General features: G+C 50.3%; 1 protein-coding gene across 2 annotated transcripts in view; it reads right to left on the bottom strand.

Annotated features, from left to right (window-relative positions):
- Nucleotides 1-11,094, bottom strand: part of BAHD1 (bromo adjacent homology domain containing 1) — a 35,389-nt gene extending 24,295 nt beyond the window's left edge. For both annotated transcript variants that reach the window (XM_030950188.1, XM_030950190.1), the window contains exon 1: nt 10,811-11,094. The gene's annotated coding sequence lies outside the window, so the exon portion shown is untranslated. The remainder of the gene's footprint in view (nt 1-10,810) is intronic.
- Nucleotides 11,095-21,197: the final 10,103 nt, after the last annotated feature.

Raw genomic sequence — 21,197 nt, 5'->3', positions numbered from 1 at the left:
CACAGATCAGAAATCTGGTGAGAGAAAACTCAAGCAGAAGCTGGATGTTGTAACATGCTAAAATCCCAGGAACCACAAGCCAAACACAGGCAATTCAGCCACTTTAGACAAGGAGAAAACCAGCTTGCTGGAACACTGCTTCCCTGAGAGCCCGTTTAACTCCCATTAGGAGCTGCCCCAGCTCTTTCATCCCTTACCCACATCGTTAGAGGTGTATTTAAACACACACCTTTGCCTGTGCCCCAGGTTTGATCAGTCAAGGCAACAAATAACGCCTTTAAACAGACTGGACAGGGTTTGCAGCCCGTTCTGGGAGTGGTCTGGTTTATATGCACTCATTAAGGTGCATTTATCGACCCACACGGGCGTGATGCTGCTCGGCCGCTCGGAAAGGCAGCAATTAAACACACTCAGCTCTCCAAGCCAGGGCTAGGATCAGACTTCTTCAATAAGGTGGGTCTTATAGACTCCATCACACTGAAATATTGCTTGGATTTCACTGCACCTTGCACAGCCAGGAAGGAAATAAACTTAAAAGTATCAGGAATGGTTAAGAGCAGTGACTAAGTCACAGTCTTGGTCCCAAGAGCTCTGGGTTGAATTCTGGGGGGGATGCTGAATGCTTCTATTCTCCCACAAGTGCAGGTCACCATGGAGCCAGTGGGAACTCCAGAGGATAAACCATCAGCTCTCCGGCAAAGGAGCCTAATTACAACTTCCTCTGGGGAACCACAAAGCTTTTAAACAGTGCAGCCTAGTTTTATGGAAATGCCACAGGTGCTCCAAATAATTTTCAGGAAGATCCCTTGAAGTCAGGCTGTGGCTTCAAAACATCCAGGTGTGCTGAGTAGCAGGGAGAAGAGTCCTACAAGGACTGTTCTGCCAAACGATGCTGCAAAACCACCCCCCACAAGCTTCCTCCAGCCTCGAGGAGAATATTCATTATAGGGAAGAAAACAGCAAAACTTTTCAGGAACTCCTAGCACTGACAAGCAGAGAAACAACAAAAAGAATCAGAATCATCCCCTTCATTATCAGCTATAGGATTTGAGAACATTAACTGCACATTGAGTTGTTCAATGCGTGGATCAGAGGAATGGGGAAGGGAAAATTGTCCTCATCCACCCCAGCCACCTGCACAGGAGCACAAGGGTAAAAGATGCACACAGCTCAGAGCACCAGGCTCCAAGGAGTGGGGCACAAGGAGACAACATGTGAAGCCAGACCACGGGAAATGCGACGGGAGCGGCGATCCCAGAGGGATTCCTGAGCTGCATGAGCTGCCAGCTGAAGCAGAGCCAAAGTGGCAGCGGGAGACGCTCGCAGCTACCGGTCGAATGTCGGGAGAGCTGGTAGGAAGTTTCCAGGAGCTGCTGGAAGATCCAAGCAAGCTGCAGCAAGCTCTGCTTTCCCAGGCTGTGCCCAGAGTGGAAGGGTAAACAGCTGATAAGGAGGAATGTGCTGCAAAGCCCCCCCAAGCAGGCAGAACCCCCTGCTATCCCACAGCTCGGCCCAAGGACAATTCCCAGTGCCCGTGCCCAGCACACACCTCCCCTCGGCCAGTTTTGCTGCTGGTAGTCCAAATCTCAGGAGATTTGATCCAAAGAGGATCCGACGCTGGACAACAGCTGCAAAGAGCTCAGAGCTGAGGAGTTTCTGCCTCAGATTGCAGTTACAGTGCACAAGGAGAGATGTATCCACGCAGGATATCCCCAGACACCAGAATTTCAGCTCCAGCTATTTGTCACAGTAAAACATTTTAAGGCAGCAGCATTCTTCAAAGTAAAATGACAGATAATATCCCATTTTAGAGCTCCAAAGCTAGCTCCTCACTCTTCATTTCAATAACTAAGATAAACATTTTATTTAACAGCTGTATTAGCAGGGAGAAACATGCTTTGCTTCAGAAAGCCAGGCAGACTTACAGCCCCAGCTTTCTGCAGCATTTAAACTCTCAGTTCAAGATGAATTCCTGGAAATGGGGCGGGGGAACCCTCATTTCTTCTGAACAGAAACCAAGCACAAAGTCCACGTTTGAGTCTACAGCCCTGCTACTTCCCACCCCACTTACAACTTTGCCCCACACATGGGAACACCAGCAGAGCTGAGTGACACTTCCTAGAGGATGCCACAACTTCTGTCAGGTCTCTGCTGGGGTTGACATGGGGTGTGCAAAAGGAACAGACCCCAAATTACCTCTGGGGCCTCCTGCTCAGTGTCACCTCACAGCATTCCTTCCATGCCTCTGCTCAAGCTGGGCTGTGCCTGGAAGTTCTCACACCTCTGGTGAAGGATAAGCCTTTGGGGAGCCACAGCACCTGCAGCTTATCTGAGGGATCAGGAGCAAATATCTGAATGGTCACTACTTTCCCACTCCCCAGGCAAGGCCTATCACAGTTACTGCTCTCCAAACACATCAGTGTGCAGCATTAAAGTGCTTTATCCTGGAATGATTTGGGTGGGCAGGGACCCCAGTGATCATCCCATTCCAACCCCCATAGGTAGGGACACCTTCCACTGGCCTAGGCTGCTCCAAGACTCATCCAACCTGGTCCTTTCAACTTGACAGGGACACTGGTCCCCAGTTTATCTAAACACTTTCCATTTATATTTTTGTGGGGCTCTAAATACACATATGATGACTCCTTTGGGTTCATTCACAGTTTGCTTTGTTCAGCTGAGGGCTGGATAGGTTTTTATGTGACTGCATGAGCTCTCCAGCTTGAGAGAAAGAAAATTAGGACCTCACTACCCAAACCCATGATTTCAAGCATTGGAAGTGGCTGCCCAGGACAGTGGTGGAGTCACCATTCCTAGAGATGTCTAAGGAATGACTGGATATGGCACTCAGTGCTCTGGTCTGGTTGACAAGCTGGTGATCAGCCGCAGGTAGAACCTGATGATCTTGGAGATCTTTTCCAACCCAAATGATTCTGGGATCTACATAAGAAAGTGCAGAGCTTTACAAGCTGGACTGAGGCCTCATGGAAGCACCTGAAGCCACTTTCCTTTCTTATTTTTAAATTCACTGTGTTTGTTTTACACATAACACAGGCTATTCCAAGATCAACCATCTGACCCTCAAGGCCTCCAGACACTGCTCTATATAGGGTTATTACAGTGAACTGGGGTTTAATTATATTTAAATAGTGAAAAGTCAAAGCGCTGCTGCTGCGCTAGCCTCCCTGCCCCTCCATGATCCATTTCTCCCCACTGCCTCCCATGGTTTCCTTGGAAACATATGCAAGCTTAAATTGGATTGACATTCACTTAGTGGACAGATGGAGTTTGGAACAGCCCAGCGCCTGAAATTCAAGGCCGAGCCTTGGGATACATCACGTTATCAATACAAAAAACAGCCCCCAAGCTTTGTGGGAAGGGGAAGGATCACCTAATTATTCAGTAACGAGCTCTGAGGTGGCATCTCAGGAAGGTCAGCGCTCACCCATTGTTCCTGATGAAAGCAGCCGGGCTGAGCACGCGACCAGTTTTGTTGGGAGGGAAGGATTTAATTTTTGTTAAGCGCTGGGAAAACAGGGGAGTTCTTAAGCTCATTAGTGGTTTCAGGCAGGAGAACTGCAGCAGATCACATGTGGGCTGAGCACAGACAGCGATGCTCCATTCACACTGTAATTAAGCCACTTGCATCCCAAACTTCATCCCTAGGCTGAAGTTATTCCTGGTAACTGATCCTGACCCGCAGACACCGAGAGGGACAGGGTTTGCATCACTCCTCTACAGCCCCAGAGGTGGCAGGACTGCACTTCCAGCAAAAGCTGGCAATTTATTCTCAAGTGGGAATTATTCCCTGGGTCCTCTTCCACCATATGAGAAGAAACAGAACCGTGAAGAAATGAAAATGAAAATAGCTTTTTTTTTTTTTTTAAGGTTGGCCAAACATTGCTTCCCAACCACATTGTCTACCCTAACAGGATTGGAAAGGATTCGCCTCCTTCCAACCAAAACACAAGGAGGACAGTAGAAATCCCACATAACTACATCCCTAGAGATCCCTGATGAAATCCAGCATCTAGGAAGGACAAGATAACAGAGTTCTTGGGAAGGAACAGAGGGGCAGCCAGCAGGCATTGTATATTCCCCCTCACCAGGAGCTCTGCCCACCACATGCTTGGTTATTGCAGGGGCCATCTCCAGGTAATCACCACCTCCAGGAATTAGGGACATGCCACAGAGTCAGGGTTACCAAGTAATTTTTAAGGAATAAATCCCCAAAATGACTGGTTTACTTCTGTTGCTTGTGACATTTGCTGAAACCTAAGGAATTCCCGGGTTGGGATTTACCTGTCCAACTCAGCATTTCCGTACCTGTTTTGACACCTGGCATTTAGCCAGGATTTTAATAAAATCTCTTTTTTCTCTGTCTACACGTGATTATAGCTGCCAAATCCTTTTCCTTTACTATCCTGCTCACCTTGGAGAGAGCTGCTCTGTCTCCTTACTCTGAGCCATCTCCAACCTTGAATCCTTCCACTGACTTTGGCTGAGCTGAACAAAGGAACAAACCCAAACATGCCTCTTGCATCTGTTTCTTACGAGTTTTTTATTCATTAAAAATAAACCTCCTGCTGTCCGCTAGTTCCCTCCACAAGCCTGCACTTTCCTGCTTTCTCTCCTTCCAAACCATTCATATTTATCAATATGTGATTATTGCAGCTTAATCCTCATTGCCTGCATTTCCCCCGGCGCCTCTCCATCCTCCCTCAGCAGAGACCTCAACGCTCCTCTCCACCCCGCCTCAAATCCTGCTCTTTTTCACAGAATTCCCAACCCTGAGCCAGCGGGAACACGCTCAACCTGCCAAGTGCCCTAACAGAGGCAGCGCTCCCGAAGGGATTTCAGGGACGTGGCCCCGGTCCGTTTCCCGTTAGGATGCTCGTTAGTTCACCGAACTCTCCCGGCGAGGATGTGGAACCGGGAGCGCGGGGTTGCTCCCAGCTCCAGCCGCATCCGCCGGCGGCCGCTCGGCCGCGCTCCCCGCGGCTCCTCAGCCCGCTCCCTCCTGCCTCCGAAACTCAGCTCAGCCCAGCCACCCTTCCCTCGCATGCCGGAACTGCCCATTGCTCTCCCCCGCTGTCGATTCAAGCCTGTTCCAGGTATTCCGCACGCACCCGGAGACACAATGAAGACGAGCACCGGATAATGCTGTGCTGCGGGAAGGCTGGCTGAAGCTCCCGATTTTCCGTGCTTCCCACAGGCCACAGGCAGGAACAATAGAAGGCCAGGCACAGTGTAAGTAGGAAGCAATGCCTGGGATCTCGATGCTTCCCTAGCACTGAGATTTTATTTCAAGGATGATAATTCAGACGCTGAAGAATCAGCTGCCAGCAAAGCAGTTTTATTCCAATCAATGAGAGGAAAACGTCTGCTTTTTATTTCTAAGAGCCTCGTAAATAATTTGAAATATTGAGATACAGGCAGCCTCTAAAAGCCAAGATCTTTCATTTAAAAAAATCAAGGCTGCTGGGCTGTAGAGTTTCAAAGCTGAGCACGAGAAAGCCCTTCAAAAACTGCTAGAAGAACAATGGGTGCCAGTGAGCGCTCCTGTGATGTGCCTTACAAAGGGGGAAAGCCTAAAAATCATCATTTTCTTTAGTCATACCTTTGTTTAGGAGAACTGGGACACGAGGAATGCAGCACCAGGCAGCTGAGCCCAAGCATCATCTTATTCCTGAGCACCACACGTTTAACACAAATCCCACCCGCTGTCCACGTGCCTTTTCCCGGAGCGCTTCTGTCCACAACAGGGCAGAGCCCAGGGAATACAGCAGGAGAAAAATCCCACCTGGGCTGCATCCCCTTCTCTGGCAGAGGAAAGAGAAAGCCACGAGACACACGGATCCCAAAGCCCCCCTGTTCCCAGCATCACCGTGCCGGCTGTGCCATCCCATGGGATGAGCTGACACCCTGCCAATGTCACCAGACTCCTGTCACGGTGCCTGGCTGCACGTGTGACAGCAAACACCCCTCAAAACCCCGTGCTGCCAAGTTTCCACGAGCGCTGGGAATTTTAAATGGTGAAGGAAGGAGAATGACAAACCGAGGGATTCCAAGCAGGCTCAGACAAGGTCCGGCCAAACACCTCTCCTGAAAATGCACCTCTAATCTAAGTCAGAGCTGCTACAAGAGGCGATAAAAGCGGCATTCCCGGCCGTGCCACGTGGGAAAAGCGCAGCGGCAGGGCCCTGAGCACGGCGTGCTCCCAGGGGAGTGACACACATTCCCTCCCCATTTAATAGTGTTTATTTAGCTGCACGCTACCGGCACGGCTCAGACCCCAGGGGGGACTGCCCGGTGCCACCAGGCTCGCAGGGCGTTCCATCGCTCATTCCCACACGGTTTAATTCAAGGAAAGACACATCCATGCGTTCCCCCGTCATCAACCAGCAAGAACCCAGCACTGCCAAATGAGAGCATCACTCACAAACCAGGCCAAAATCAACAGCGTCCCTTGAATTATTTTTGACCCATGTGGAGTTAATAAACCACCCGCCCTCTATGGAAGATGCCCTGAAATTTAATGTATATCAATAAGTAGCAGAGTGAAGGGAAAACAACTGCTCCTCCAGGGCAGCCATCCTCATTTTCAGCTGCTTTTCTCCAGAAGCACAGCAGCACTGCCATCCCCACTGAGGGACTTCCACTATGATTTAAATCAAATGACTCTTTGGAAATTATACAATTATAATTTTGAGAGACCAGAGATTTCACAAGGAGGTTCAGGTTCAGTTCCCTCAGCTGACCGCACTTGTATCCTGCCAGCTCTCCATACTCTGATTTTATAGGGGTTTCACCCACATGGCCAGAGAAAAAAATAACATGGAACAGATCAATTAAACCCCAATGGCACAAATATTGACAGGGCCCAAATGAGTTGATTTTGAACCAGATTTATATTTGTTTTTCTTAATGATACCCTTGGCTTCTCTTTTTAGTAACTTCACTCCCTCCTTTTACTTTATTGCATAATAAAGTTTTCCAGTGTCTTGTTCTCCTAATGGAAGGGTTTTTTAAATTCATATGAAATATTACTGTGACTCTATTCTACTTTATTTATAATAAAGCTCCATGCTAAAATAGCAAATCGGGGCAATAACTGAACAAAGTTATGGCATTGTCCCATACAATCTTGTTTCTTCCTGTCTTTTAAGACATAAAACCAGTAGTATCAAATTTAAGTGTGTTTTCCCCATTTCAAGGATATCAGGTGTCAGTACAAGTGTGAAAGCATAGAGAGTTAAATTGTGATGGTCTTCTTACAGGTAACTCATTCACTGAGAACAACAATCTGGCCATGAATTTCAGTATTTTCTGCCACTAAATCCATGCCTTTGGTCTCAATAAAAGAGGAGCTGCCATGCTGGACAGCTGTGATCACGGCTGAAGGACCCAAAGCCTCCAGACCTCATGCTGAAGCACAAGCAACAATTCCTTCTGAGCATCCTCCACAAAACATCCCCTGTTCTTCCCTTTGAACACTGTCTGCATCCACAACTGTGACACCTTCCAGACTTCACATTTGGAGAATAGCTCAAGACAGCCCAAATCTGCAGCTGGGAATATAACCAGCTCACCTATGAGCTGCTGGAAACAGGCACATAAATCATCACTCACACTGTGAGTTCAAGCAGGAGAGCAAACCAGACGGTCAGAGCCCTCAGAGGGGGAAATCCCCCAGGATCGAAGCACATCCCTCTCTGTCACAGCCCAGCCACCCCAGCCCCTGCCAGCTCACAGCTTGTGTTTGAAGCTATTTTCAGATTTATTACTTCTTTGGGCTGCTTATTTTTGGTTGTTTTTTTTTTCCCTGTATTTCCCAGTCATCTGAACACTGCTTCATTTATTATTATCAACATGAGAGTTATGACTTGGTTTGGCTGGTTGGGTGTGACGCTAAGGCTGTTCTGCTGCTGACTCCATGAGTTGCATCCCCTGATTAACTGAGATCCCAGAACCAATGAGCTTGGAAAAGAACTCTGAGATCATCGAGTCCAACCTGTGACCAACCACCACCTTGTCACCCAGTCCAGAGCACTGAATGCCACATCCAGTCCTTCCTTGAACACCTGCAGGGATGGGCATTCCACCACCTCCCTGCTGTCAGCCCCTTCCAGTGCCTAACAGCACTTTAGAGGAAGAAATCCCTCCTGATGTCCAAATGGAGACAACCAACTGGAATGGGGCAGAAATAGCCCCATACAGCTCCTTCTGGATGTGATATTTGCACATCTCTGAGCACACCTTCCTGTTTTTGCAGAGCCAGATCTCATCATTCATTCGCTTGCGATCTGAACATGATGCCAAGCAGCGAGCATGCCTTTGCCTACCACTCCTAATTATTTTTCAATTGTTTACTTTGGACAGATTTGCTGCTAAGGGCTTATTTTTAGTGCTGCAGCAGCATTAGAAAAGCTTTTACTGAAGGGTGGATTTCCCCCCAAATCACGGCCAGGCTCTCCCTAAATCGGATCTCCACAGACTGGACCAGCACACATGTCCCACAGAGCCTCCGAGTCACACAACAGCGATTAACAGCACCACAGCAAACAAAATTAACCTGCATCACCTAAAACACAACAAGTTCCACCTCAACAGGAGGAATAACTTTCTAATGAGTGTGGCAGAGCACAGGAACAGGCTGCTCAGGCTGCCTCCCTCTCTGGAGGCATTCCAAACCCACCTGGACACATTTCTGTGTCACCTGCTCTAGGTGGGGATGGTCTCCAGGGGCTCTTCCAACCCTAACTGTCCCGTGATACTGGTTAAAAAGCCAAATAAACACTGAGGCTTCCAGAGTGGAAACAGAAAGGTGATGCAAACTGGCAAGAAGGACAGAGTACTGACACTTAACTGAATGATTCAGTTGGATGAGAACACGTCAGTGGCCTCCAAAATAACATTTCTGCCTCAAGACACAAGGGTGTGACTGTTTTTCCCCCAAACCCCACATTTCTAAGTTGCATCTTATTGTTCTGTGCAACTGTCACCATCAACCCCCAGCAAACAAAGCATCCAGAAAGGATCCACTGGCACAAAGTTCAGGGAATTCTTTTTCCCTGCAGGCTTGGTGTTTTCCAGCTGATTTTACACCTATCAGTAGCACTACACTTCTCTGCTCTGCTCCAGCTGGAAAGCAGTTGGAAATGCTGCACTGAGTTCATGAGCAAAACAAACAAAAATCAATGTTTAAATCCAAAACATCCTGGTAAATCACACTAATGCACAATTTCCTACCACCAGCAAACATTTAGCCAGTGACAGCTGAAGCATGAGAAAGATTCAGGTAGCCAGGACATGACAAACGTGAAGGATGGCCCAGGATGAATATGTGAGCAGGATATTTCTGTTAAAGCGATCAGCAGCGTGCTGGTATTTAAATCACATTAGGATTTCAAAAGCATCAGTCTATCACGCAGCTCGTGTCACTCTTTCTCACAACCACGAGGACCAGAAGCCTTAAAATAAAACCCCGAGCCCCTCAGAACACCAGAGAGCCCCTCAGCGTGGAGCAAGCACTCGCTAATTGTGGCAAACTGATGGACAGATCAATTAACCAGGCAAGCAAAAGCCCGGCAAAGCCTCTTGCTTTGAGGTTCGCCTGCTCCTGACAATGATGACTTCAGATGGAGAGCGAGCACGAGGGGCAGCTGGATTCTTTAAAACAAAACACAACCAGAACCTCTTTCAGATAAGCATTTTGTGGAAAGAGAGAGGGGAGGGGGAGAGGCAAACAGAATAGATCCCAAATGCTCGTATTTTTTAAGTTTTCATGGCTGCTCTTGTGAAAGAGAGGGGGTTCCTGTGTCTCCCTGTGCCAGGGCAGGGAAAGGGACATCGGGGTGCGGGTATCCCCGCGTTAGGGCTGGCTGTCGAGCAGGAGCCCGGGGAGCACTTGCTAGTCTTCCCGAGATCTGCCCAGTCACATGCGCTGGCTCCTGCGCCTTATAGAAGCAGCTGGAAAAGAGGGAGCCAGCGGAGCTGCCTCCATTAGGAGCCACCGCTACACAAAAGGAGAAGAGGAAACAAGCCGTCGGCCACCGGAGCAGCCGGCAGGAAAGGAGAGATGTCCAGAGCCACGGGGAGCGCACGGCAAGTGGGAAAAATCACGATGGAAATGAAAACTGCTCTGCAGTCCCCCAAAGAGGCTCGATGGTACCTGCTTGACAGGGACACGGGGCGCATAGCCCGCCCGGCATCACATCCTGCAAACCATCGGGAACTCGACGCACTCAACCGCTCAACCCCCAGGGGAGGGGCTCGTCGCCCCGTTCGGGCGTGGGGAGCCCCAAAACACCAAGCCCCAGCCAGCCCGTCCTGTGCCAACTCCCGGCCGGGCAGCGCCGGTTCAGCTCCGAGATCCGGAGGGGCCGAGGACAGCGACGGCTTTCCCTGGGAATCGCCCCCGATCCGGCGATGCCGAGGCGAGCAGCCCCGAGGGCGAGGAGCCCCCCGGGACCACGAGCCCCGCAACTCCCCCGGCCCCCCCCGCCCGGCCCCGCCGCCTTTGTGCTGCCCGAGCGGCAGGGGCGGAGGAGCCCGGGGGGGTTCGGCGGGGCCGATCCGGCCTCGCACCGGTGGGACCGCGCGGGGTAACGGCGGCCCGGCCCGGCCCACCCGCCACCGAGCCCGCCGTGCCCTCCCGGCGCTTCCCCGCCGCCGCGGGAAGTTCCCGGTGGCCCCGCGTACCCCCCGCCCCCCAAACCCCCGGGGCGGCGGCACCTGCTCCCGGCCCGGCGGAGTTCCCGGGGGCGGAGGGACGAGCCGGCGCCGCGAGGACCGCGTGTGGACTCACCGGGAGGCTGCCGCAGGCCCCGGGGAGAAATCCAGCGGCGGGAGCGCCGCGAGTCCCGAGCTCCGCGCTGCTGCTGCGTCAGCGCCGCCGCCTCCTCGGCTGCGGGATGGGAACGAGGCGCCACCGCCGCCGCCCGCCCCTGGCCGCGGGGCGTCGCGGAGCGGGCGGGCGGAGGCCGGAGCGGGCGGCGGAGGGGCCGGGAGGGGCGGAGGAGGGGGCGGAGAAGGGACCGGAGGAGGGACCGGGGGCGCCGCCGCCGCCGCGAACTCCCCGCAAGCCGCGAGCGCCTCCGGCCTCCTTCCTGCTTCCTCGTCCGCAGCCAATCGCCGCACGCCGCCCGCCGCTCGCCCCGCCGCACCGGCCAATCACGGCCGCCTCTCCCCGCCGCCGCCGGCCAATCGCCGCCGCGCCCGCCCCCGCCCCGAGCCCCCTCGGCGCCCCCCCACTCCCCTCACGGAGCCCCCCGCTTTGCCGCCCCTCGCCAGTGGCGCGGGATAACCGGGAAAAGCGGGATAACCGCCCCGCCGGAGCTCTGGGGTAGCCCCCGATGGCCGCGATTCCCTCACATGACGGGGGCGTGAGGCGGCCTCGCGCGCCACTCAGAGCCCCCCCCGTGGGTGCCTCAGAGGCGCCCGAGGCGCCCTCACACCTCGCGGGTGTGCCCGGCGCATCCCGGGGGCCGTCACACTCACACCGAGCCCTGCATCCAAACTCGGGGAAAGTTGTGTGTCCCAGGGGTCCGGCGGGAGCTCCGCTGAGAGCTGCCAGGGAGGAGAGGCAAAATGCAGAGCGGGTTTGAGCGCCCATCATTCCCACCCCGAGATGGGCACTGGAAAGGCCAAGGACACCCCCTGTGTGGTGGCTGTCCCTGAGCAGCCTTGTGAGTCAGCACCAGGGGAATATCCCGTTGCATTTTAGGGGGGAAAAGGCCATCAGGGAGTTCTCAGGTGTCCCAGAGCTTCCCCACAGAACCTGTCCTCACTGGGACGCTCAGGTGTCCATGGCTTCTATGGTCTTACCGACAGGTGAGACATGGCAGCAATGAGAACGTCTGGAAAACTCCATGTTTTCCTGGACAAATGAGTTTAAAGCCCTAAAGCAGACCCAGCAAGCCACAGAAGTTATTTGATCAGTACCTTTAGCAGTACCACAGTCCCGATCACGAAAGCCTCTCCATCAGTTGCAGAATGGGGTTTTTCCGTAGAATCATGGAATCTCCTGAGCTGGATCCACAGGAATCGAGCCCCACTCCTAGTTCTGCACAGGACAGCCCCAAAATCCCACCGTGTGCCTGAGAGCATTGTCCAAACACTTCTTGAGCTCTCTCAGGCTTGGAGCTGTGACCCCTTCCCTGAGGAGCCTGTTCCAGTACCAAATTTGTCCTATTTCTTTTAAATTTGGGAAACAGCTGGGAAGGAACTGGCACATGGAACAAGCAACCCATGGGGCTCCAGGAGATAAATACACACACAATGAGGGTGAGACCCTGATGATCTGCTTGAAATTCAGCTACACTGCAGGAGACTTAAGAGCCTGAAATACTTCCTGCCTTGTTCCGGTGGTCCACAGGGATCTTGGAAACAACAGCAGGATCAAGCACTGCTATGATTATTGCAGGATCCAGATGTTACACAGGAGAAGCTTGAGAGGAAATTCAGCTGTTTGGAGACACTGATTCCTGAAACAAATACCAGTCATTGGTGATGGAGCAGGGAAAAATAAGCAAACTTAACAGCTACACCCTTGGAAGCCCTCAAGGTGCAGTGGGGCAACTCTCCTTAAAAACTCTCTGATATTGTTTATGAGTTGCACTTGGATGATTCTTGTGCATCCTTTCCACTTCAGGATATTCTGTGACTACCCCATTTCACTTTCTCCCTTTGGATGAAATTTTCCAGGCTCTTGTTTAATTCAGCTGGACATGACCAAGAGCCACTCCACAAGCACAAAGTTTCTGTCTCCTCAGACCAGAGCTGCTCCCCACCTGAAAAGGGAAGGCAGCTCATGGTGCTGCCAAATTGTTCTCTAAAAATGATATTTTATTGGAGTTTTTCCCTCTGCTGTGAGCCACAGGAACAGGAGGGAAATCACAGAACTCTTGAGATCAGAGTTCAATTTTGGTGTTACACAGAGCACATTTAACTCCAGTTGTTAGATGTGTTCAAGTGACTTCCAAAATCTCCCACCTCAGACTCCCATATCTAAACAGAATGATATTTGAGCAGAAAAGTGAAGAATCTGGGAATTCCAAAGTTCTGAAATCCCCCTGCAACTCAAGCAGCAAACCGACAGTGTCACAGTGTTCCAGAGAGAAACACTTGGGCAAAATTCATGCTGAAGTTTGATGACACATATAATTTAACAGCTGCTTTTTGGGGAAAGTGGAGGTGAGGCCACCTTCCCTCTTCCAGGTGTCTGGAATAGGAGAACATCTGGACAACGGACAGGTTGAGGATGGAGAGCTGTGTGCTCCGGAGCTGCACAAGAGTGAAGCACAACGGAGCCATCTGCAGAGCTCCCTCTCCTTTGAGATACTAATTTATTCTCAAGTGGGGCTTTTCCTTATCCCTTTCTCAGAGGGATAAGGGGGAAAAATGGGAAGCTAACTGCTGATTCCAGAACAATATGTCTGTGTGTCTGCCGGGCTCCAGGCTCTCTCAAGCAGTGACACAGCCATGATGCAGCATTTGGGCTTTTTCTCCCCTTATTAACTGGGAAGAACAAACCACCAAAGCCCTGACACGAGATCTTCCTACTCCAAATTCTGGCTTGTTTTTTGGGAAAGGGATAACATCCAGGGCTATAGACTGCCTGAACAGTAGCACAGAATATTTGTCCCCAACTCACAATTTGGGCTGTGGCAGCACCTTGCTGAAGTAGTACCTGTTGGTAAAAGGGATTCTAAAGCCCCACTGCTGTGGGGGAGCTGGGCCAGGAATCAGCAGGGATTAAGAGATTGTCCCTCATTGCACGACTTACCTCCAGGTACTGGGGTGGGACAGGTACACACAGCTGAGCCAGAGCTAAAGGAAAGAAGGAAAAAGAGGATTTCACCGTTAACACAGGGAAAACAGGGAAAGTCATCTTTGCATTTTCTGATTTCAAGTTTCAGGAGTAAAAATTTTAGTTGTCCCATGGGAGAATGCCAAAGAGCCCCAGCACCTCACTGTGGGTCAGGCTGGCAGAAGGGTGTTTGCACTGCACACTCAGAGCTCTCTGACTTCCAGGAGCAACTATGGTGAGTTTTAAAAAGTCACAGGAAATCCAAGAGAAAAAATCCGCCAGCAGTGCTGCAAGGACAGAGAGAGGGAACCTGGAGCTCTAGTCTCCATGATGGCAGGAGGTTGGCAGCACCTCTTTTTAATCTAGGTGGGGAGGCAGTGCATCCCTGGGAACACCTGAGCTTCCTGCACAGCCACAAACTGATGGAGAGCTTCCATTGCCCTGGCAGCTTGCAAATAGGCATGGAAGCTTAAGCAACAACCTTAATCTGAGTAAGATGACACACTAAGAGCAGCAGTGTGGAGGATCCTGCACCAACTGGTTCCTTGGCTGGGCCTCAGGGAAGGACTTGGCTGCATGCACATCTGCGAGGGGGAGGATGGCCAGCCCCACCTTCCCAAACAGCCTGGTGGCCACAGATGGGGATAAACCCATCCCTGGGTCTTTATGTGGCCCCTGTCTGGCTGCAGTGACAGGGCTGGGTTAAAAAGTCTTTAATTCAGCACATCTCAGCTGCATCCCATAGGGATCCAGCCCTTTCCAGGCATATCCCCCACAAAGAAACATCCCCAAATCCAGCTGTGTGATCCCATCCCTCCTGATGTCTCCACAGAAAAGGTGCTGGTGCTGCACTGGCTTGCTGGCAAAGAGATGGGTTTTGGTGGTCCCCTCCTTTCCTTCCCCCTTCCAGGGTTAACCCAGTAACTGCAAAAGGCCAAATGAATCCCTGGTGGAGCTCCATGGACTGACTTGGAATTCTATTACACCAAAAAAGCAAATTGGCTGTGAGTGTTCAGGACTGCAGCAAACCAGCTGTGGTTACAGAGGCAGCTTCCTCTGAGATTTCTGTTTAAACATCAGCATTTGCTCATTTTTAGCTGGGTGAAATATTCCCCTTTTTCCACCAGAAGAAGCCAGAAGGGATTCAGGCTGGAGGAGAGAGCTCTACCAGCACAGAGCTGTCACACAGGATCTCATTACCTACCTGTAAAAATCCAAATTACTGTATTGGTGTCTCAGGGAACCATCTGCAGCTTTTTGGTGCTGTTGCTGCAACAAAGGTTTGATTTATAATTTATTTTAATTTATTTTATTTTAGTTTTAGAAAAGTTCATGCTGTTTGTATCCTATATTGTCTATGAAGCAGTGCCAAGGAAGTTCAGCAAATGAAAGGGGATTGCTGTGTTCTATTTCTTATTTCACCTCTCATCTTAACACTTAAAAGTGCTTTAGGAAGGAATATATAATAGATATAACATATAAAATTTATTGATGGAGGGCAAAAACAGAGGGACAATGAGAATAGCTCAGTGGGGACCAGCACAGTCAGGAAATGAGACTGGATTGAATTAAAGCAGAAAATCCCAGGACTAAGAGTTAAGAACATCCCTGAGTGTTATGGTGGAGAGAGGTGAATGTGTATACTTCAGTACATTGCAAAATCAGGATTAAAAGCAAAGGCTCTGCTTTATGAGCTGGGCTGGGAGTGACAAACTGGCAGGGAGTGACAAACTCGCATGCACAGGAAGAATAAATGTCCTGCCTTGAGTTCCCAAGGTAGCCATTCTTTTATGAAGTGTGATTCACAAAACCAGGGAGGCTGAGGGGATCACAATGCAAAACACATGTCCCAGAAAGTCAGGATGGGAAAGCAAGCAGCAATTATGGGACCATCTGTGCTGTGGGATGGGCTGTGGCAGAACCAGCACTGGTCCTTCACCCCTCTGCAAGTTGTTGGGCCGGGGCAAACACTTCAGCTGTGGTCTGCTTGGAAAAATCAGTGGGAACAAACCCATGGCTGCTTGTACAACTCCTTGCACAGAATTAATACAGGAAAAACCTAATAAGAAATCCCAAAGGCACTGCTCAGCCAATCTGCATTTCCAGAAACAGCTGGATCAGCAGGAAATCTTCATCTCTCTTTTGTGTCCCTCAGGTGGGTGGGAGCTTGTGCCAGCACACAGACATGCAGACAGGGACATTCCTCAGTGGGGGAGATGTGTCTGCTTCTTCACACTCCTGCCAGCACAGGGACACAGGGACATTCCTAATTTCCTGTGTGAAAAGGAAATATCACTCCTGGATGCTTTACTGTTTCCTTGTCCCCAAGCTCTCAAAGATGTCCAGCACCCTGAGGCCCACCCAGAGTCCCATTCAGAGATATTTTCAGCCCTTAGCATTGTTTTTCATTGCTTACCTTCAGCAGCTGGAGGCAAGATCAGCAGAAGGAGGAACTGATATCTCCATGGGATTTTTGTGGGACATCAGGAAAAGCTCCAAAATCTTCATTAGGACAATAACAACATCTCAGTGTTGGGGGAAAATACACACACACACATATATCTGTTAATCCTCTGCTTCATCCCAGGGGTTGGGGGTTGAATTTGGGCTCAATACTCACAGTCTGAAGCTGCTGCATCTCCATTCCTTGTTGGCCATACATCAGGCACTCGGTGGGAAGGTTTGGAGCTCCCCTGTGCAAATCTCCCTCTTAGGGACATGGTTTAGTGGTGGCCTTGCAAGTGCCAGGGGAACGGTTGGACTCGATGGTCTTAAAGGTCTTTTCCAAACGAAATGATTCCATGATTCTATGATAATCCTATTAGCATTAACATGGGCTGTGTGGCTAAATCCCCACATTCTGCACAGAAATTGAATCCCTGAGGGGTTGGCTTAAAATAACAAATACTCAGAAAGGGAGAGATGGGAGCAAAGGAGGGTTTGCCCGGTGATGGGGTCTCCTATGGGAAGTAAATCAGGCAGTGCTCAGGGATTTGGAGCTGCTGTGGAGAGTCATCTGGATTGGGGAGGGATCTGGAGGATGTGCAACTGGCTGGGGAAAATGCTGTGCCCTGGGTGGCAGCACCTCCTTAATTTCCTTTCCTACATCTTTCTCACTCTTGTTTGATAGCAGTGAGAGAGAAAAAGGAAAGGAAAAAAGGAAGGGTCAGTGCACCATTTCCTCCAGACATTGAAACACAGGATGGGTTTTGAGGGACAGGGCTGCACAGGGCTGTCAGTTATTGAGCAAGTGCTGGTGCTGTGGGGAGAGCAGAGAAAAACTCTGTGCAGAGACACCATAGCAGGGGAGGAACAGCCATGCTCAAAAAGCTGGAAAACAGGCAGAGCTACCACAGCCATTGATGTTGAAGTCCCGTCCATGTGTCCAATGGCAGGATCTTCCCATAGGATGGAGTGAGGGATGACAAGGGCGCTGGACAATGGGGGAGCTGCTGCAGAGGAGGATGTGGGCCCCATGGCTGCGGGTGGCCACAGCTCTGGGCATAGCCACAGGCTTATCCCAAAGTCCTGGCTGCTGCAACCCTTGCAAAAATAGTCATTAACCCAAATATCCTCATTAGATCCTCACATGAGGACTTGTAGTCCACCAAAGTATTCCTGCAGTGTGAAGATTTCTGTTCTTTTGAGATACAAAGGAGCCTGAAGTAAAGGGAACTTTAATTCAGGAGACCCTGGATGATAGTGATCATTCTTGGCCTCACATTTAATGACCAGTTTATTCCTCAGAAGTGTCCATGAAGTGAATGGTGGCACAGCCTTGCTCGTGTCCCAGCTTAGAAACCCCCAGCGGGTTCACACTTGGCCTGGAAACCGACCAAACTTAAACAAAGTGGGTTGTTCATACTGTTTGGACAGAGCGTTGGATCAAAACCCATTTATTCTGCTATTACTATTCATTATTCCCTCCAGTGGTACCCTGGATGTTTGAGCTGGGATCTGCTTAATCCTGTAAAGCCCAGCTTCTCCTCGTGCCAGAATGGGGAACAAAGTCATAATTCTCCATTCGCAGCCTCCCAGGCTGTTGCCATGGGAATGATGCAATGTTCCCAATTCCTGGGGCTGCTCTCCTGCCAGTTCAGGTAGGAGAAGCCACTTTCCCGAGGGAAGAGTGCCCTGGATTGAGTGCTGTGCTTTGACAATTAGCCAGGGAAGTTACAGATCACTCCATCAAAGTGACAGCTCCACACTCACAGGGACCTGGTTTCTGAATTGGAAATGAAGCCCTGGGCAAGTCTGGCTCACTGGGGGTACATGGAAGTGCTGGATCAGTACCTTGGGGTCCTCAGGTACGAATAGTCCCACTGTGATTGTCCTATTTAGAGCCGTCCCCAGTATTACCCATCCACATCCAGGTCCCATCCTGCTGTGCCCAGCTCCTTACCCATGTGACACCCCAAAATAGGCTCCTGCCCAGGAACCCATTCTGTGCCTGGGCTTAGGCCAGATCTAGTGGAGGCTTTTGAAGTACAAAAATCCCCAGGGGCTGCTGAGAATGCATTTGGGTGTGAGTGGCTGGTGTGGTAAGAACTTCCCAAACTTCACCTGAGAGCAGCAACCCTGATAAATCCTCCTTATTCCACCACTCTGGTCAGAGATTGCCCCAGCCCTGCCTTATCCCCAAAACCAGGGGGAACTGGGGCACTGGTCTGCTCAGAACACTGGTATAGGTTCCAGCCAGGCCCCACTCCATAAAAGCACCTTTCCAAGGTTATGGGAGGAAAAGTTGCTAAAAGGTGTTACTTAGTATAAAGTTCAGTTTGCCCTGTGAGAATCCAGAGCTGTAGGAAGTTTCAAAGCTAAAATGGGGAACAAGGTAGGTCCTGATGGGAGCCTTTTCCAAACCTGTGGAGATAAAACTGGTTAAAAGTCACCCTCTTTCTCCCCACTTGTTTTCCTTCTATAAACTAAATAAAATTGAAGCCCCAGACCCTTGGAGATGGCTCCTCCCTTCCTCGTATCCTTGAGACTTCAAAGCATAACCTGAAAATTTCATCAGTGCATGTTTACTCCTATGCCTTGCCCTAAATTTGGGTCTGAGTGGATCATCTCTGTACCAAACGTCCTTGAGCTGTTCTCTGTCACATTAGAATCTGTGCAGCCCTGGACTGCCCAGATTGGTGCCTCCTCACCCAGCACTGAGAGTTGGTGGTGTCCAGGCAAGTCCTTCCTGCTGCACAGGGACTGGATTTGGAGAGCTGACTTGTTCCTCTCTTTAAAACAACATCCTTGATCCAGGGAGATTGAACACAGGGGACCAAACAGGAGGCTGGTGTGGGGGGAAGCCCCTCAGAGCCCTGCCAAGGCTGGAGCTTGGCTGTGCCTTTGGCAGAGAATTTTCCAGCAAGCCATGCAGCACAGTGGGACTGTGTCCAGCCCAAACAGCCTTGTTTCCTTCCCAAAATGTCACAAGAGGTCTAAAGCCTTCCTAAAGTCAGGATATGTCTCATTTCAGCTTCTTCATCCACACATCCAGTTTCCTCAGCAAAGAGGGGAATTCAAGGGTTTGATGTGATCTCTGTGTGACAAATGCATGCTGGCTCTTTTATCACCTGGTTATCTGCCAGGTGCTTCAATAGATCTAAAACCTCCCGTACTCCAGAAGCTTCCCATGCATCAAAGTACAGCTGAGCACTAAATAATCCCCTTGGTCTTCCTCTTAACACTTGGGAAGAGGAGTGGGAGTTGATCTCCTTTGTGGGACAGGCTGTCTGATGGCTCAGAAATTGCTGGATCCTGAAGCTCCTCAGCATCATCAGTGCTAGATCCAGAGGCACAGGGGTCTCTCAATTCTCTCCAACCTCCCCAGCCAGCCCTCTGCCCTCCCTCCTGGTCCCTTATCCCTCCAACCCAGCTCTGTGCGACGATGAAAACTGGGTTAATAGATGAAAGAGGAATTGCTAAAGCAAATATTTTCTTTCCAAAGCTCTCTTCATTAGCTATAAACACAGAGAACCACTGCGGATAACCAGCATGTTTTAGAGGGTTGTGGCTCTGTGGTGAAAGCAGGGATTGGGGACATATGGATTTCTGATTTTTTCTTAAAACCAGCATTGCTCCAGCACCTCATCCCTACTTTGTGGCCTGTCCCTAGGGCTGGAGAGGGAACTGTGGCACAGTTCCAGCATGGTTCACTCTTCCCACAAGCACAGCTGGGGTGGAGGATGTCATTAAATCCTGATAATCCCAATTTGGTGGGCAAAGATGTCTTCAGACACCTTTCAGGGGACACACCAGCCTTCAAAAACAACCCCCTGTCCAGAAAAATTTTCTGGTAGCAGCAGTGGAGCAACAAAACCCAAGAAGCAATGAGCACAAAATGGTCCCCTCACTTTAACATCTACCTAAGGGCAGTGGTGATATAAAAATCCTCCCAAGCTTTGGGAAAAGGGAATAAAATGGGATTTGAACACCTGAGGGGCATTAAATCCCCAGGAGTTCTCCTCGTGTCTCTTGTCCTGGGCTGGAGTCGGCTCACAAACCCAGCTTTGCCATGATTATAATCCTTAATTTCTGATTTTGCCACCTGCACTATGTTTCATGAAATTTTAAAGCTAATGCTCTGCCAAACTCAAATGGCAGTGGAGCAGATGTTTAAGTGCAGCCGAGGATGAATAAATTATGGGGCTTGTGGCTGTATGGTGAAGGAGGGAGAGGGTGGATGGCTCCAAATAGGGAGATAATTGATTTAAATGACATTGTCTGCTGGAGTCACCTGGGATCAGCTCCTTGGGAACAGGCAGAAGAGATGCAGCAATTAAAGACACTGGTCTGAGCAGCAGTGACTTGCCTCCGTGCAGACTGTGCTCAGCCTTTCCTTTTTGGCTGTTCTGTGGCTTTTCTACCTCTTTATCCCACCTCAATATCAGGCAGGGAGAGAAAAATGAGGCTGATTTTGATCTTGGCCCACCTATAGTTGAAATGAGCCTCTTTTGGTTATCCTGGGGCTTTGGGAGGGAAGGGAATATGTTGAACCTTTAAAATGCATTTTAATTCCACAGAGAAAGGTGTAATAATCATTGATGGCTGGACATGAAATCCAGACCTAGACCAAACTGTATTTTTTAATCACAAGATGGATGAAAAGTGATGGTGACTCAGGAGCCCACAGGATTTTTGCTCTTCTCTGCTACAGACAACCCTGGCAACCTTGGGCAAATTACTCAACCCCTTAGCATGGCCCAGTCCTTCTGGAGGGGAAGTTGCTCACCTGGCAGGGGTAAATAAATTCCCCTGGCAAACCCATAGCTGCCATGGAGGTAAGGATTCCCTGGAATTCCAAGATCTTGCTAATCCATGAGCCCTCTCATCCCAGGGATGCTGTGGCTGGTTCTGCTCTGTGCCCTTCCAAGGAGCTAAGTTTTGG

The sequence above is a fragment of the Camarhynchus parvulus genome, chromosome 5, assembly GCF_901933205.1.
Source record: "Camarhynchus parvulus chromosome 5, STF_HiC, whole genome shotgun sequence".
In the NCBI taxonomy this organism is placed as follows: Eukaryota; Metazoa; Chordata; class Aves; order Passeriformes; family Thraupidae; genus Camarhynchus; species Camarhynchus parvulus.
The sequence above is the reverse complement of the archived record's forward strand: the minus strand, read 5'-3'. Positions and strand labels throughout refer to the sequence as shown.